Source organism: Lepidochelys olivacea (assembly GCF_965140295.1).
Source record: "Lepidochelys olivacea isolate rLepOli2 genome assembly, chromosome: 1".
Taxonomy (NCBI): Eukaryota; Metazoa; Chordata; order Testudines; family Cheloniidae; genus Lepidochelys; species Lepidochelys olivacea.
Genome location: NC_140411.1, coordinates 288,419,360 through 288,436,826, shown reverse-complemented (window position 1 = coordinate 288,436,826; position 17,467 = coordinate 288,419,360). Strand labels below are relative to the sequence as shown.

The window sequence follows — 17,467 nt, the reverse complement described above, 5'->3', positions numbered from 1 at the left end:
GCCTGCCCGAGCCCAGCTGGGGCGCGCGACGGCCGGGGCACGGGAGTTCAGGGTTACGTAGGAATATGTAAATGAGCTCAGGCAGGCCGCACTTGGGATCAACCGTTGGCGTGAGAGCGAGGCTCCGGCTACCCAAACGCGTACTCCCAACGAGCGGCTCCTCCCGCCCCGCATGAGGCCAGGGCGCTCCCCGCCAGAGACGCCCCCGGCCCCCTCCCAGGACCACGCCCCCTCCCTGGCCCCGGAAGTAGTTGTGGGGCTTGCCCCGGAAGTTGTCCCGGGCAGAGTCCGGCCCAGAGCGAGGCCCTGCGGCTGCCGCTATCGAGAGTTGCAGTTGTTCCTGGGGCTGTGAAAGGACCCAGCGCCGCGGTCTCCCAGCCCCCGGCTGCTCGGCCCGGTCCTGCCCCTGCCGGTTTCGCGGCCAGTCCTGGGCTCATGGAGAATGTAAGTGCTGGTTAGGGCCCGGCTCTGCGCCCGGCGCCTTCCCCCGGGTGTCGGCAGCCGGCTTCTGGGGGCGGGGGGCGCAGCGTCCTGGGGCCCGGCTCGGTTCTGCTCCGCTCCGCTCTTCCTGGCGGTGACTCGTGCCAGCGGGAGCGTCCTGGGCTGCGGGAGCCGCTGCTCCCTATTGGCCCTGTTCTGGGCTTCCCTTGGGGAGAGACGTGCCGCTGGGAGAGGGGGCCGGGCTGGGGACGTGTTTCTGTCAGTGGGGGGAGGGGGCGCTGCTGGGACCTGCCGCCGTGCTTGGGGGCCTGGGCGTGGGGTTGGCAAGTCGCTGATGCGAGCGTAGGGCTGGAGACCATCGCCGTGTAGGGCTCAGGTGAGGGGTTGGGTTTGGTTTGCGGGGGGGCTAACCTGCCGTTGCGTGTGTTGCCAGTGGGGATAGAGTGTGTGGGGGTGGGGGGAGAGGTGAGAAATGACCGTGAAAACAAAGGTGAGCCCTTAAAGCTGTCTTGACTGAGGGCTTACTGGAGGCAGCTCCTGTACGTTGTGGTCCCTGAGCTTGCTGACCATGCACCAGCTGATTTGCCTGCTGGGTCAGCCTTATCCTGTGTGTCCTGTCAAGGTTCCCTCTGTAGCTTTAACTGCTTCTATAATGTGCGTTTTAGGACTAGTATATTTGCTGTTGCATGCCTCTGATTGTGGTGTATTAATGCCCAGTAGTCCTGGAACTTTAAAGGTGCTATTCCTGACTCTCAAAACTAATTCTGAGTTTGGCTAGTTTGATGAGTTAGTGCCAAAATAACACAAGTGTCTGATATATGTGGGTGGGGAGAGGAGAGGATTCTGAAAATTTACCCAAAAATGATCCTCTGTGGGTGAAAATATATTAGATGTTATACTTAACAGAATATATTTCAAGTAGAAAATTCCCTTTTTGTAATCTCCTGCTAGGATTAGTTTGGTGGGGATTGGCCTCAGAAAGTTAAACGGTGCAAATGGTGCCTCACATCCTAGTTAATTATAGTGGACCACCAGGTCTGCTATAGCTAAGGTTTAGACCAGCTTTTTGTTTAAATCAGTTCTCTGACAGTTTTGCAACTTTGTAAGTGCTATGTCTGCAATACTGAGCTTTAACATCTTGAATTTTTTTTAGCTAATTTTAATCTTCCTTTCATTGGCAATTCATAGAAAGCAATGATCATATTCAGGTATCACTTAAAATTTTATTTGACACTTAGTCATAGAATGATATACCTTTCAATTGCGGTGCATGTAAATAATAGAAGTCAGGCTTAATATTGGGAAGAGTTTTGTATTTGTCATTTTCTCCAGTGTAACCACAATATTTTGTATTAGTATTTTTTTCTGATGATTTCATTTCCTAATGACACTTTTGTAACTATACTTCTCTAAAACTACTTAACTCTTTTGTCTGAACACTAATATGTAAGTGACATCTAGCATAATGTGCATATAGTTTTTCTGAATAACTTATTTTGATCTTAAACAGTTTTAAAATATTCGTAGCCATTCTACATTAAAATACCATTTTTATGATCTGATAACTATGTTGTCATTTTTTTCTTTTTGGGAGATGAACTGTATACAATATTGCATGTTTTTGTGGTGCATTTGTGATGCTCTGGTATTAAGACATGTGGGTTCAGATCCAGTAAATGCCCTGTATTCCTACTGAAGTCAGCAAGAATTCTGCAAGTTGACTCTGTTGTGTATTTTCCTTGGTTAAATACTGCACTGAAAACATACAGTGCTTTATAAATGTATTTGCTGGGTTTTTTTGTTTAAAAGGAAATGTTTATATTGGAATAAATTTACCAGTCCAATGCTAATATTCATAAATTTAGTTCCCTTCCTTATTTGACTCTAATTTGGATGTCGCGCCTTACCTAACAACCCCTTAGTTCATATGATTCTGTGTCAATAAAAAATGAAAATGCTTATTGAAACAACATTCCTGTGAATATATGTGTAGCTAAACGTCTTTCCATGATTTTTGCTTACTTTCATACTTGTTTATTTTAAACACAAGTTGGTCAATTTTGTTGTTTAAGATTATACTGCAGTTTTTCTGTGGACCATCTCTTTGTAATGTCATCAAGGCTTCAGAATTGAAATGAGTGTGGTGGAAAGAAGTTTAATCTAATTTTACCTGAAAATGTGGTGAAATTATGTATGCTCAGAGTAGCAAGGCTAATCAGCTCATTAGAGGGCAACCTGATCCTTCCCAGGGTCATCCCCCTGCAGAGCTGCCCGCAAGCACTACTTTGAGACTAAAAGTAATTCAGCACTCAGACTGATAAGTGACAAATAACAGAGTCATCTGACTTAGGTAGGTGGGGAGAGGATTTTCAAGATGTACCAAAAAGTAATCCTGTATGTACACATGTATGAAAAGACATACCTAACCGAAATATATTTATATTTATTTAGGGGCAAATTCCCCCTGTCTGTTTATTAAGTAGTCTATAAATAGTTCTAGCTTGTTTTGACTTACTATGTTCAACTACTTCATTTCTTTGTCTTCACAGGTACTCTACCACTGATTCATGTTTGCCATTTTGCCATCTTTTAACATTAAAAATAACTCAAAAATAAATAAGTGCTGATCCTGTCTGTTGCCAGTCATTTTTGTCAGGAAAAATAAAATATTTGACACTTAATGTATATTAACATTTGTGTTAGTATAATCTGTCCTGCAAACACTTTTACACTGTAGTTCCTTTGAAGTCAGTCAGGCTATTCGGGTTTGTAAAATTAAGCATGTAAATTTGCAGCATTTTGTCTGCTTGAATTCATATGCTTATACATGTCTATTCTGTGTTCTGTACTGTTAGTGCTCAGTCAGTGAACTACATGGAAATTGTACCCTCCTAAATCTAATGTTCTAAAAATAATAGTTACTTTTTGTAACATAATTTAATCTTGCTGTATAGATTCTTTATTCTTATTCAGTATTCTTAGAGACTTTCTGGTGGTTCCAAACGAATTATGAATGCAATTACATCCATTTCACTGTGTGTCCTATTTAGAACCTGTTGAAATCAGTTCATTCCCATTGACTGCAGTGAGCAATGGATCAGGCCTTATAGTTTAAAGAATGCAGCTCATAAGAAAGATAGTGGATGAAATTAATGCCTGATTAGAAGGGCCAGTTAACAGGGCACTTCCTAAGGCAACATTTAAATCCCATATAACTTTAATTTGGAGTTGAAGTGGGCATAAATGGTGCATAGGGCCTTGTGTGGATGTTCGGCACATTAAAAAACTGCAGTCAGTTTGAGCTGTGACTCTTTGGATCTCTCAGTTAGGGGTATAATTGTTAACTCAACACTTACGCTGCTGCTGTTTTGCATTTTATTCAACATGGAGAGTGAAACTAAAACAGTGAAGTTGATCAATTTGTAGATTTCATTTTCTGGGTTTTGCACACCAGCAGTTGTTCTTAAGCCTCCAAAAATTTAAAACAACACTTAAACTTTAAATTGAAAAAAGTTTATTTTTTAACTTACTAAAATAATGAATAGAGCTCTATTTGTGTTAAGTTTTGATAAACTTTTTAGCAACCTTATACTGAAAAATACTACATCTCTTTAGTTCTGGGGTGTCAAACTCATTTGGCTCAGAGGACTGAATTGCAAGTTAAATTATTGTTCATGGTCTGGGGCATAAATAGAGGACTTCAGACTCCTCTTGATCCAGAGCAGTCTGACATTGATGTCACTAGGAGCTTTGCAGTGAGATCAAGGGAAGGATATGGCCTTTGTGTAGTAACTAAACTTAGATATTCTTCATTTAGTACCTTATTGTCATATTTAGCAACGTTCAGTGGGAAAAATGTCCTCCTTTTAGAGCCACTGTTATTTCTGCCCGCTGTTTTTTTTCCCAGTCTCCTTTTTTTCTCTCTCCATCTTCCCTGTGTGTTTACTCTGTTTTTCCCTCTGCATTTTCTTACCTGAAGCAGCTCCCAGTTCCCACCTCCTTGTAAGCTTAATTTTCACACCTCCTTCCCCATTCTATCCATGAACATGATCAGCTGAAGATAGTTGGTGTTAACACTGAAATGTTGTTGCTGGATTTTAGATCTGAGACACTAGCTCCCCTCCATGAGATTAATAGGAAGAAGGGGAGTTCATGCTCCTCAGTCACTGTTTCTACCTGTCTGCAGACTCAGGCACCTGGCATTGCAGCAGTTTAGCTAAGTTTACATTTACAAACTTTTTTTTAACCATTAGGGTTAGGAACTTATTTAAATAAGAAAAAGAGAGCTGAAATTCTACAGTCTGAACATGTCCTGTGGGAAATGTAAATACATCAGGCAGACCATATCCAGCCCATGGGCAGTATGTTTGACGCACCAGCTATAATCAGTTTAACTGAGAAACTCTTGGTGGTGAGGTTAGAAGGGACAAATCTGTTGAACATGTGCATGTTCTTAAGGGTATGAAGAATCACAACATCCCTACCCCCTAAATTAATAAGAGGCTTCAGTATAAGTTGAACTTTTCAGTGTGTTGCTATATTTGTTATAATTTTCTATGTATTTACATTAGTGTGGTTTAATATTTTGGCAGTGATCATTCATAATGCAAATAGGTTAGTTTAGCATTTATGGCAGATGCAGCAGTGAATTAAAACGTCTACCAAGGAAATGGTTAGACTATACAATGTGGTAAAGGGTGTGTGTGTGTGTGTGTGTGTGTGCGTGCTCGCTCTCTCTTGCTCTCACGCTCGCTCTCAGTAAAATTGATCACATTGACATCTTCAAAATAATTGAAATGTTTTTCTGTGTATGTGAAAGTTAAGGTGATAAAAAACGATTATCAACGATGGTCAAATTTCTTGGTGTAGACAGAGATTAATATTCTGATTGTGTGGAAGTTGAAATACAGCAGCTTCCACTGTAAAAATGTTTAAGGGGGATAGATTTTAAATTTTCTGTTAATAGACTTTTTCTGTAGTAATCAGTGTATACAAACTCATTCTCTTTATACTTGGATCTGTGATGTATTCTCTGGCATACTACCATCTTCATTGTTTCTAGCTGAGTTGCAAAACAAAAGTTTCTAGTTGTCATGGTTGGGAAGAAGAGTTTGAAAATATGAATGCTAGTGACTCAAAAACCAAAGGGTAAATAAAAAGAACCCCACATTTTATTAATTTTTTTTTTAAATCTCATGATTTGTGTGGGGGCTTGGCTCATGATTTTGATGTGGTTGGCCTTGGCAATATTCTGCACACTGCTTGGTGAGGACAGAGTGGTGCTCCCGCATTGTTGTGACCAGCTGCTGCTTTTCTGTCCAGGATATCTGTTACCTGGACAACTTGTTTTGCTTTTACCTAAATCCATGAGCATGGTTCAACGGTTGGAGCAGAGAATTGGGTGTCAAGACCTGGTTTCTGTTCCCATGTGTCACTGAGTTGCTTTGTGTCATTGGACTGTCCCTTAAACATTTCTGTGCCTGATTCCCAATGTGCAAAATAGAGGTAGGACCCATCTTTATAGAACCTTGAGAGCATTTGTGTCACTACAAAGTGGTGGTGGCATTGCAAAATATTGTAGCTTCAACACTAGTGTTGCCTGTAATTTGGAGTAGATTTTTGGTTAGAGTCTGAAGTTGCATTAATTTTCCTTTCCATTTACCCAAATAGCAGTGTGCATTTAAGTTAGGGATGCCTGGTTTGTGTGGAAACAGTCCTATTACAATACACTTCTGAATCAAGGTCTCCAGTACATTTTTAGGTTTTTTTTCTACCTTCTCTTTCACACTACTGTAAGTGAATTAGTTTGTTGGATGTAAGCTTCATTTTTTAAGCTTGTGTTCAATAGGCATTTGGCTTTCTTTCAGGTATTCAGATTTCTTTCTGTGTATATTTGACTTCGTGACTCTTGTTCAGGAAAATGTGTGCTTCAGAGCTACTATTTTTTTGAAATATCTATCTATAATAAAAGCCAAGTACTATATGGCAGTTGGCATATTTGTAATACTGCAGGTTTTTTGGATGACTACTCAAATTCAAGAGGGGTTTGATCATTACATTTTTAGTTCTAAGAGAAGACCTTTTTTCCTTGACTCCTCTCCGTTGGTTTTTCTTCATGGTGGTATTGGCACTGGCAGAGCTGAGATGCTGCTGCAGTCATTCATATAGCAGATGACGGTTAGTGTAAACCACTGATCCATTACTGTGTGCTGGCTCAATGGTGAAAAGTTGCTGCAATTTCCTGCCTCTCTTTCAAAGAGAAAATGGACCCTCTATCCTGGTATGCTGGAAGCTGGAATTCTGTCGTTTGCAACAGTTAATCAAAGTTTTTAAACTTGTCTTCAGAGCTGTAATTTAAATCATTTTGCCTTGCTGATAATTCTGGTGATTACTATGGTGTGGCCCAACAAACTGTTATGTCACACCACAGACTTATTTGCCAAATTGCTTATCCTTGATTGATCCTATAACTGCTAACATTATTTTTCAAGCAAGTTGGTCTGTAAACACTTTGGGGGAGAGGCCATGCCTTCCAACATGTTTGTACAGCATCTATCACAATGTCATCCCATTCTGGGTGGAGACATTTCAGCATTACCGCTATACGATTACTAATAATGATCATAATTAATTGCTTAAACATTTGGATGATTACAGGTTTCAGAGTAGCAGCCGTGTTAGTCACGATATGCATCTGAGGAAGTGAGCTGTAGCTCACGAAAGCTTATGCTCTAATAAATTGGTTAGTCTCTAAGGTGCCACAAGTCCTCCTTTTCTATTTGGATGATTGTACTTAAATGTTAAAATATGGATGTCAATCAATATAATACTAGTTAAGAACCTGACAATTGTACTTTCATCTTCATGCTTAATCTAGTTGACAACATATCCTTAATTTTACAAGTATTCCTAGTATGGAATGGCTTTATTTTATTTTTTGTGTGGTAGAACAAGAGTTCTAGAGGAAATCTTGAGTGTGATGGAGAGTTGGCTGTTTTTGCTACGTCTTTAGAAACTAGTGACACCTTTGCCCCACGTGGAGACATTGAAGCAATAATTTTAGAGGATCTCCCACTATACTTCACAGAAATGCAAACTACAGTTTTATATATAAACTGTTTCAAGTGAAGAATGAATGATCTAGTGTTTGCTATATTCCAGTTCAGTACAAATGCATCGCACGCTGAGCTTACTTGAAGTGACAGCAATAGTTCTTTATTTAGTTGCAGAGCAGAGCAAAACAGAGCTGACTGTACAGCAGTTGTCTTTCAGACGTGTCTAAATTTTTCAGTCTATTTATGACTATCAACAAACACTTTGTACATAGTTTTGCCACGCATTGAATGCTTCTATTTTCCTTTAATTTAGCTTAAAACTAGTAATGGAATTCCTGAGGTTTTGAAAGGAATAGTTCTTGGCAAGCCTACAGTTTTGAAACCAAAGGCAAATTAAGATACCAAGCAACACAGAGGACTAGGATAGGACTACTTCAGAGAAGAATGTTAAAATTCTTCTGATATTTTAGAGACAGTTCTTTCATATAAAAAAAGACTTCTCTTCTTTTAAATAAGTGTTTAAAACTGCAAATGTAAATATTATAAAAATGGTTTTTTTAAAAAAATTAAATAAATAAATCCTCTAGCTCTATTCAGTGTCACTTAAATGTTAGGGCTTTTCAGCCAAGCATTAATGCTACAGAGTATTTCACACTTTTGAGGTTTTTTCTCTGATGGACTGTATTAAATATTTCAAATATTGATTTGCAGATGTAATTATTTCCTTAAACTATAGTATGATATTGCTTTTAAATTACAGCAAAATGGTAACTGAAAAACAAATCTAATCCTCCTCGGTCGTAAGAACTGTACAACTATCAGAGGGGTAGCTGTGTTAGTCTGGATCCACAAAAACAACGAGGAGTCGGTGGCACCTTAAAGACTAACAGATTTATTTGGGTATAAGCTTTTGTAGGTAAAAAACCCACTTCTTCGGATGTATTGAGTGAAAATTACAGATGCAGGCATAAATATACTGACACATGAAGAGAAGGGAGTTACCTTACAAGTGGAGAACCAGTGTTGACAGGCCAATTCAATCAGGGTGGATGTGGTCCACTCCCAATAACTGAGGAGGAGGTGTCAATACAAAGAGAGGGAAAATTGCTTTTGTAGTGAACCAACCACTCCCAGTCCCTATTCAAGCCCAAATTAATGGTGTTAAATTTGCAAATGAATTGTAGTTCTGCAGTTTCCCTTTAAAGTCTGTTTGTGAAGTTTTTGTTGTTGAAGGATGGGTACTTTTAAATCTGTTTAATGTCCAGGGAGATCAAAGTGTTCTCCTACTGGCTTTTGTACATTACTATTACTGATGTCTGATTTGTGTCCATTTATTCTTTTACATAGAGACTGTCCATTTTGGCCAATGTACATGGCAAAGGGGCATTGCTGGCACATGATGGCATATATCACATTAGTAGATGTGTAGGTGAATGAGCCTCTGATGTGGCTCATGTGGTTGGGTCCTCTGATGGTGTTGCTAGAGTAGATATGGGAACAGAGTAGGCAACATGGTTTATTTTAAGGATTGGTTCTTGGGTTAGTGTTTCTGTGGTGTGTGGTTGCTTGTGAGTATTTGCTTCAGGTTGGGGGGCTGTCTGTAAGCAAGGATTGGCTTGCCTCACAAGGTCTGTGAGAGTTAGGGATCATTTTCCAGGGTAGGTTGTAGATTGATGATGCGCTGGAGAGGTTTTAGCTGAGGACTGTACGTGATGGCCGGTGGTGTTCTGTTGTTTTCCTTGTTGGGCCTGTCCTGTAGTAGGTGACTTCTGGGTACCTTTCTTGCTCTGTCAATCTGTTTCCTCACTTTCCCAGGTGGATATTGTACAGTTATTAAGCATTCTTAAAACTACAACTATTAACCAGTGCAATACGCCAGTCCAAAATTTATTTAAAACAGTTAAAATGCACTCCTACTCTTTAAAGTGTAGGTCCAGGCACCCTATCAGTGGGTGAGACACACATGACTGCCCCTCTACACACCCCTTTATGCACCATTTCTATGAATCATTTACGCAATACTCAGGCTTTTTTGGTGACTGCATCTTCTCAGACAGCTTCAACTCCTGATTTGTGTGCCACCATCCAGTCTTGTTTCTCCTTCTCGATTTCTTGCAGTCATCTTAAGACTAGTGTGGCCTAAACTGGAGTCCTCTTCCTTTCCTGTCTCTGCTCATTTCCCTCACCATTCTCAATTACTTCTGACAAATACCACCATCCTCCCTCTCACTCAGGCCAATAACCTGGGAGTCGACTTTGGTTACATCCTCTCCCTGGACCTGGACAAAAAACATGGATGTGCAAATACAGCTGCCTGTTTCTCCAGAATGTTTCCAAGATGAGTCCTTTCTTTTTCTCTTCGCAGCTAAAGGTCTCGTTCAGGCCCTTATGTGACCTTAGGTGTCAGGGTAACCCATACTGAAAATGCCAAAGGCAGGGCAGGCTGCAAAAAGGAGAGCAGATTCTCCCCAAACTGGTGGCTAACTAGTTAGTCACCAGTCAGTCACAAACTGAGCTCCTGATCCCTCATACTGGTTATCAAGAAGCTTAGAAAAAAATAAATCGCACAGTCCCTTTATTGCATTCCAGTCGCCGGCTCCCAATCAGCAGATAGGTCCAATAAAGTGAGAAGTTATTTAAAGCTCTAGACACTACAAAATGTTCTTCTGATCCCGAAGGGCCAGCCACACTACCAGTTCAAGACTAGTCTGGATCTTACCCAAAATACCACACTGCCAGATGATCCTTGAGTATCTAAAACTAAAGGTTTTATTGTAAACAAAAAGAAAAGGAAGAAGACAGTTGTTAAATGGTCAACACAATCGGATACATATATATGACTTCAGAGTCCATATTTCAGGTTCTTAGCCGCATTGGTGAGATTGCTGTTGTGTAAAGTCCCTTTGGAACATAGACCATCCAAACTTTGCACATCAGTCCTTTGTTCAAAGCTTCAGTTTGTAGGGAAGTTACTCCAAGGTGAGAAGCAGGCTTGAAGACAAAATGGAGAAGATGCAGCTGCCTTTTTATATTCTTTGCTATGTGGCTTGTACATCATCTGTCTCAAACATAAGCTCTCAGCAAGTGGAAATGCACTTGGAGTCGTGTCCCCGTCCCCCCCCACCCACCCCACTAAGAAGCTTCTCTCAGTGGGTTCATTGTACAGGTGATTGCCCTTGATGGGCCATTAAACAGGCTGGATAGTGCTGATGCCAATCTGTTTTGGTGTGTCACCCAGATCCACAGCACATATTTGAGATATCAATATATTACACACATTTAAACTCATGATACATATAAATAAGCTTATTTAGCAAATCATAACTTTTCCACTGATACCTTACATAGCACCTCTTGTAAGACTTATTGCGGTCACCCATATTCCATATAGTGTCACACCTTGACTACTGTAAGTGCCTCTTCCCCAGCCTTCTTGACATCCATATTGCTGCAGTCCACACAGAAGAAAGATGTTAAGAATCACTTCTGTAGTTGCTAGGTCCTCCTTGTGTACTGCATCAAGTTAGAGTCCTTTTTCCTTACCATGAAAACACTGTTTAATTCTTATCCTCCCTCCTTCTCTGCCCTTGTCCTTTTGTGCATAAACCCAGCCCCACTCCTCTGCCATTGATTTCACTCACCACCCTATGTGTCTGTTTCCTTTCCTTCCATGCCACATTTTATACCTTCAGAATAGGGACTATCACTTAATATGTGTTGCACAGCACCTATCAAAGTGGAGCCCTGATCTTAGTTGGAGGACTGTTAGATATATTTTAATTATTATTAATATTTATGCTTATGCACAACAAAAAGACCAAGTTGTTGTTGTCCTAGCTATCTCTCAACCAAGGGTAGGTCAACATAGCTATGGTGCTCAGGAGTGTGGATTTTTCATGCCCCTGAGTGGGGTAGTTATATTGACCAGACCTCATGGTGTTCAGGTACCCTAGCTTGTCAGTCTGTGTTTATAAAGCACCGAATCCTGAAACCTGCAATGGGCTGCCACCTTGCCTCCTTAAACTGATAAGGATGCAGGCAAACTATGCACCTCCGATTATAGACACACATCTGGTCTCTGTCTTGTGAGTGCAAATTATTTCTACTATTAGGTGCGTCGTACAGTCTTATGCACATAACTAACCTGCCTGAAAAAGTGTTTGGGTGAGTCTTCCAAACCTGGTTTCCTTTCCTAGTGATTCAAAGTGCTTTTAAGCTAGGGGAGCTCATTGGTGACACTATGACAATGCCATACAATAAAGGTTTTGTGGGAGGGGAAGATGACTTTTTCTAACCCTAAGTAAATGGTTGCGAACAGTGATTTCTTGCATCTGGTTGGTCTCTGAAACACTTTTGAGCCCAGGGTATATGGTCTGGTGAAAAAAGTAATACAGTAGGTTGTCATCCCTGATCAGCTGACCTAGGTGAAAATGACCTAAATATTTGTCTAAAACTTGAACAAAATCAATATTGAACAGGTTGTCCTTAAAATGGTCTTACTGCAGAATTAATGAGGGAAACACATTTTTTGAAATTGGGAAGGCCAAGTAGGTATTTTGGTCACAATGTTGCCAACTCTCATGATTTCATTACAAGTCTTATAATATTTGGTGTTTCTTCTTAAAGTCCTGAGCTCTCGGAGTTAAATGATTATGTTTAACTCTCTTTCTCTCTCTCTCTCTCTCTCTCTCTCTTTTTTTTTTTTTTTTTAAAGTTCCTAGACCTCACATTTGTGGAGAAAAGCTTAAACATGAACACTAAAGGCTCAAAAAGTAAAAGGTAAATAAAAACATCAGAATATTTTTTTAAAGTTTTAAATCCATTCCAATTACTGTAAAGAGTTTGAGGCCTGAATGTTTGCGGTGCACTGACGGTGAAAAGATGAATTTATTGTTAAGCTGTCAGTTGAAACAGTTACAGTTTCTAAACTCATTTTAAAAGCAGTTTGGTTCCTTCTACAGTAGGAGGTCAAACTGTTAGAAACAAGACCTACTTTTAAATCAAATTAAAATCTGTTAAAGGCCCTCTGTTAGGGGTATAAACAAGATAGACAAATGCTACAAAAGTTACTCCAGCAGTAGCTTTTGAAGATGTCCTCTTGTTGCCTCTTTCTTCAGGAATTTTCATTTTGTTGACATTCAGATTGGTTGGGACCTAGATTCATTAAACATCTGACAAACTTTACCTCTCATATCTACCTTTTTATAACTTGTAGAATTTTAGAACTTAAAGGGACAGATCCTGATCTGTGTTTGCCTTTTGGGTGCTTAAAACCTTTAATCAATTAGGATAGCACTTAATATCTCAGCATTTATTGTGCAGCATTTAGGCTAGTCATTGGTTTGGGAGTTTCCAGATAATATATTGCAAAACTATATAAGACATTGGTCATTTGAGTGTTAATTTTCTTTTTATAAACAAAACATGAGCAAAAAAATCTAACTGGGTTAATATGGTAAACTGGATGGTCCTCATCACCCTACACGATACTCATATTGGTACAATGGATTATAGTTAAAACAAGTAATTTATTCTTTAACCTCTGCTCTAAATTTTTAAAAAGTATTTAATAAGGCATGGTTGGTCTGAGAGGATGCCAGCTTTTACTCCGTTCTGGGATCTTGCCGTTATAACTGACTGCTGTTTTTCTTCATTCACTGTGGGGTTTTTTTTTTTTTTAAGAAGTTCTGATATCCCAGTTCCTGATTTCTCCCCCGCCCCCCTGAAGTTGGAGTTTGTGGGACAGATAAATACTACATGAGCCTTATTAGTTAATGAGGAGAGCTGAGTTATAGACACTTCAGATATTAAATAAGATAGTTTTTAATTTTAATCTTAAACTGGAATTTTAAAGTAGCGATGTTTACTTCTAGGTAGGTAGTTGTTTAGGGTATTTGTGGGTCCCACTTCTGGAATGGGTTGAAGCATTGCCCAACTCTGTACCAGACCTGTATGGCATAGATAACCTGATCTTGGCAGATATTTAGTATTATACAATTAAGGAAAGGAGTTGCATTAAAAATGGGGATTGACAAGGACAGGACACATTTATGCTAATAAATGGAGTGACATTAACCAGCTTGTTATGCCTTCTGTATGTTGTAATATAAAGTGCTTTTCTGTTAATTATATAAGGTGAATGGATGAAATGGAACTCTACAGATCAACTGGCTTCTATACTGATTTAAAGTCAGAATAGGATTGAGTGTAATACTTTTCTGAAATGTTAAATCCTAGGCATAAGTTATTAAAATTTGAATGAATGCAACAGTGTATGTATAAAGCAACTAGTTATATTCTTCAGTAAGAATGTCTTCTGCTTTATGAAAATTCTGAAAGTTATTTTTGTTCCATTTGCTATATCTTTAGGTGCCGCAATGTTTGACAACCATATACAGTTGCATTGTTCCTTTCTTAAAATAACAGTCAACATTTTATTCCAAAACCTGTACTCTGTTCTTCATGCCAGAAAATCTAGAATTGATGTTCAGATTTTTACTTGCAGTCTCAAATATTCTACGTAAAAGCTTGTGGCTTTTTTTAGACAGATACTTTATTCTAGTTATGAAAGGTAATTGTCTTTACGTAGATTTATATCTAAAATTATGGTTTTGTAAAAAGAGGCAATTTGCTACAATTTAGATAACAAATTATCTTCTGTTTTCTTGATAATGCTGATAGGTTAATGATTGTATACTTTTTTCTGTAAAACAGATTTTTAGCTTTCTCTGTTTCATCATATGGGTGCATTCAGGCTTAAATAAATTCAGCTCTTCCACTACTAGAGTATACAAATGCTAGTCATTCAAAATGTCAAAGTTTGGATGTAACCCAGGAACTGAAAAGAATGTAACCTTTCATGTATTGAGAGATATTAAGCCTTCCTAGTGGGGAGGGATAAGTGAGATACTGTATTTATGAGGTTATTTAAACAGTTAGGCTTTAGAGTTGTTGTGTGCCAAATGTCTTTCTGAAGTGTGTGGCATACTGTACCAATTAAAGAAATGTAGCTGCAGAGTCCTTCAGTATTCTCGACTTTTTAAGATTAATCATGGAACCACAGCAGAATACTTTGAAAGAATGATGGAATGCTAAAAACTAGCAATTTATGGTGAAAAGTTGCAGTATTTCTGTGTCTCTGCCACTAACAGTAAACATTTTGGGCTGTCAGTTGGAGTGCTTTGAGAATAAACTTTTTTTTACTTACCACTACAAACGTTTGATATTAATCAAGTCCAGCACCAAACAAAGCATTAGTGGATTTTTCAGTCAGACTACCTTCCATGAATGTTCTACTTGAGGTATCAGAGTAACAGCCGTGTTAGTATGTATTCGCAAAAAGAAAAGGAGTACTTGCGGCACCTTAGAGACTAACCAATTTATTTGAGCATAAGCTTTCGTGAGCTACAGCTCACTTCATTGGATGCCTACTGTGGAAACTGCAGAAGACATTAAATACACAGAGACCATGAAACAATACCTCCTCCCACCCCACTCTCCTACTGGTAATAGCTTATCTAAAGTGATCACTCTCCTTACAATGTGCATGATAATCAAGGTTATGGTCATTTCCAGCACAAATCCCCCCCCCCCACACACACACAAACACACACACAGCAGGAGAGTGAGTTTGTGTGTGTGTGTTGGAGGGAGGGGGGGAGAACCTGCATTTGTGCTGGAAATGGCCCACCTTGATTATCATGCACATTGTAGGGAGAGTGTTCACTTTGGATGAGCTATTACCAGCAGGAGAGTGGGGTGGGAGGAGGTATTGTTTCATGGTCTCTGTGTATATAATGTCTTCTGCAGTTTCCACTGTATGCATCTGATGAAGTGAGCTGTAGCTCACGAAAGCTTATGCTCAAATAAATTGGTTAGTCTCTAAGGTGCCACAAGTACTCCTTTTCTTTCTACTTGAGGTAGCTAGTCAGGTATGAAACTTCAAATTATAAAGTGACCATGTTTAACATTGTGGCATTTAGGAAGATTATAGTAATGGAAGGAATGAGAAGATGTCTTGTTTTGCTCATAAACCTATAGTTGCTGTAAATAAAACTGTAGCAAAGACTGTTAGTAAAAAGTATGGTGTTTAAATTCTTTTACATCAAAGGAAGCCTGCTGCCAGGTGCCTCATAACTTAACCCTATTGACAAATGTAAATTAACTCTCTTCTTGCAAACTCTAATTCTGGATTGATTGGTTGCTTTTTCCCAATCTAGATTGACAGGGAGCAGAGACTGGTAATCTCAGGAGTTTTGGTTCAATTTTAGTCCATTTTCCAGTGCCTCAGGAGACAGTGGTACCACACTGCTGCCCCTTCACATTTAATTTCAGCATGAAGAGAAAAGCTACATATTTAGTCTTGAGAAAAGAAGGCTGGTGTGGGGGGAAGTTGATAACACATTTCTAATAGGGCTGTTATAATGAGGATTATAATTCACTGACCTCCATGTCCACTGAAGGTAGGATGGGAAGTAATGGGCTTAATCTGCTGCAAGAGAGAGTTAGGTTAGGTATTAAAAAAACTTTCTAACTATAAAGGTAGTTAAATTCTGGAATAGGCTTCCAAGGGGGGTTGTGAAAATCTTTATCATTGGAAATTTTTTAGAACAAGGTGGACAAACACCAGTCAGGGATGGTCTCTGTTTACTTGGTCCTGCCTCAGTGCAGGGAGATGGGCTTGATGACTTCTCATGGTCCCTTCCAGTCTTCCATTTCTATGATAAAATGGTCTCAATCTGAGTTTTCAGCAGAACAGTTTACAGTTCTGGCATTTGGGACTCTGCTTTTAGTGCAGGAGCCCAAGTTAGAACTGAACTTTGAGATTTCCTAGCTTCATGTTCAATTTCTTTTTGGTGCTACTACAAGATGAATCCCACTCATGCTTCCCCTAGATGAGTTTCTGTTTTTGGAAGTTAACCTTTTGTCCAGCACCCTTTAAACATTAGCAGCTGTTCTATGAAAAGGGGTAAACAGAAAAGGTTTTTCAGATGCCATCCATTTAGTGATACGATAGGCAGCATCTTGATTAGATCTCCAGCTATAGCACTAGTTATTTCCTGGAACCTCAGTTTGGCTCAGAGGAAACTCTGAGAGCTGCCGTTTTAATTGCCTGGTTGTGTATATTAGACTGCATCTTCCATAGAGAATTGAATGAGTGGGATATGTGGTACTATATATACCATGGTAGCTCTGCCATTTTAGGTGCAGTTTTGTCCTGAATCTGCACTTTCACTTAATTACTCCATTGCAGTTGCATTGGTTTTTTGGGTACCTATGCCATAATTTCTGGCACAGGTCTCTGAAGCAGTGATCTGAGAGAGATTTTGAAAGGCTTTTAGGGAGTCGCGTAGAATTGAGGAAGATGTCAACCTCCCATGATTCTAAGGAAACTTCTGTAATTTAATGGCCACTATGGAACATTCACTTCTGTTAGTTGCACTGACAGCCAGTCATAAACCAAAATGATCCAAGTGACTAAATTCAGGTGGGCCTGGACCTCCTAACTCCCTTGATGATCAGTCAGCAGCTATCGGCCAACTGACAGTAGTACACTAAATAGGAAGGTTGAAATAGGCTATAGGTTGAAGCAGAACAAAATCTAATGCAGTTGAAGAAATCAGCCACTCCTTAAATAGTGCATAAATGAATTCCACAGTGTGTGCACAATTAATTTGTACAGGGAAATGTCTTCTACCTAACTCATCCCCTGTGTAGTAGAAGGTTGAAACTATACCACAGACCACGTTTGCAATTTGGGGTAAATGCACGTGTGGTAGGGTGGTGGGAGGGTTATTTTACACTATTCGTGCCCATCCAGACTGGCTCAATGCTGGATGTTAGTATGGTGGAGGATTATTTGCTGATTAGTCTTGCTTGAAGAAAGTCTAAATCAAAATAGTGGTATGACTGCCTGTCTGCTGTTGGAGAATTTTATGTGAATGAATGGAACCAGATCCTTAGCCTAGTGT

The 17,467-nt window shown here is 39.6% G+C and overlaps 1 protein-coding gene across 2 annotated transcripts in view; it reads left to right on the top strand.

Moving 5' to 3' along the window:
- The first annotated feature begins 284 nt into the window (after window positions 1-284).
- The window catches only part of FRS2 (fibroblast growth factor receptor substrate 2), an 84,737-nt gene continuing 67,554 nt past the window's right edge, over window positions 285-17,467 (top strand). For both annotated transcript variants that reach the window (XM_084633362.1, XM_084633363.1), the window contains exon 1: window positions 285-444. The gene's annotated coding sequence lies outside the window, so the exon portion shown is untranslated. The remainder of the gene's footprint in view (window positions 445-17,467) is intronic.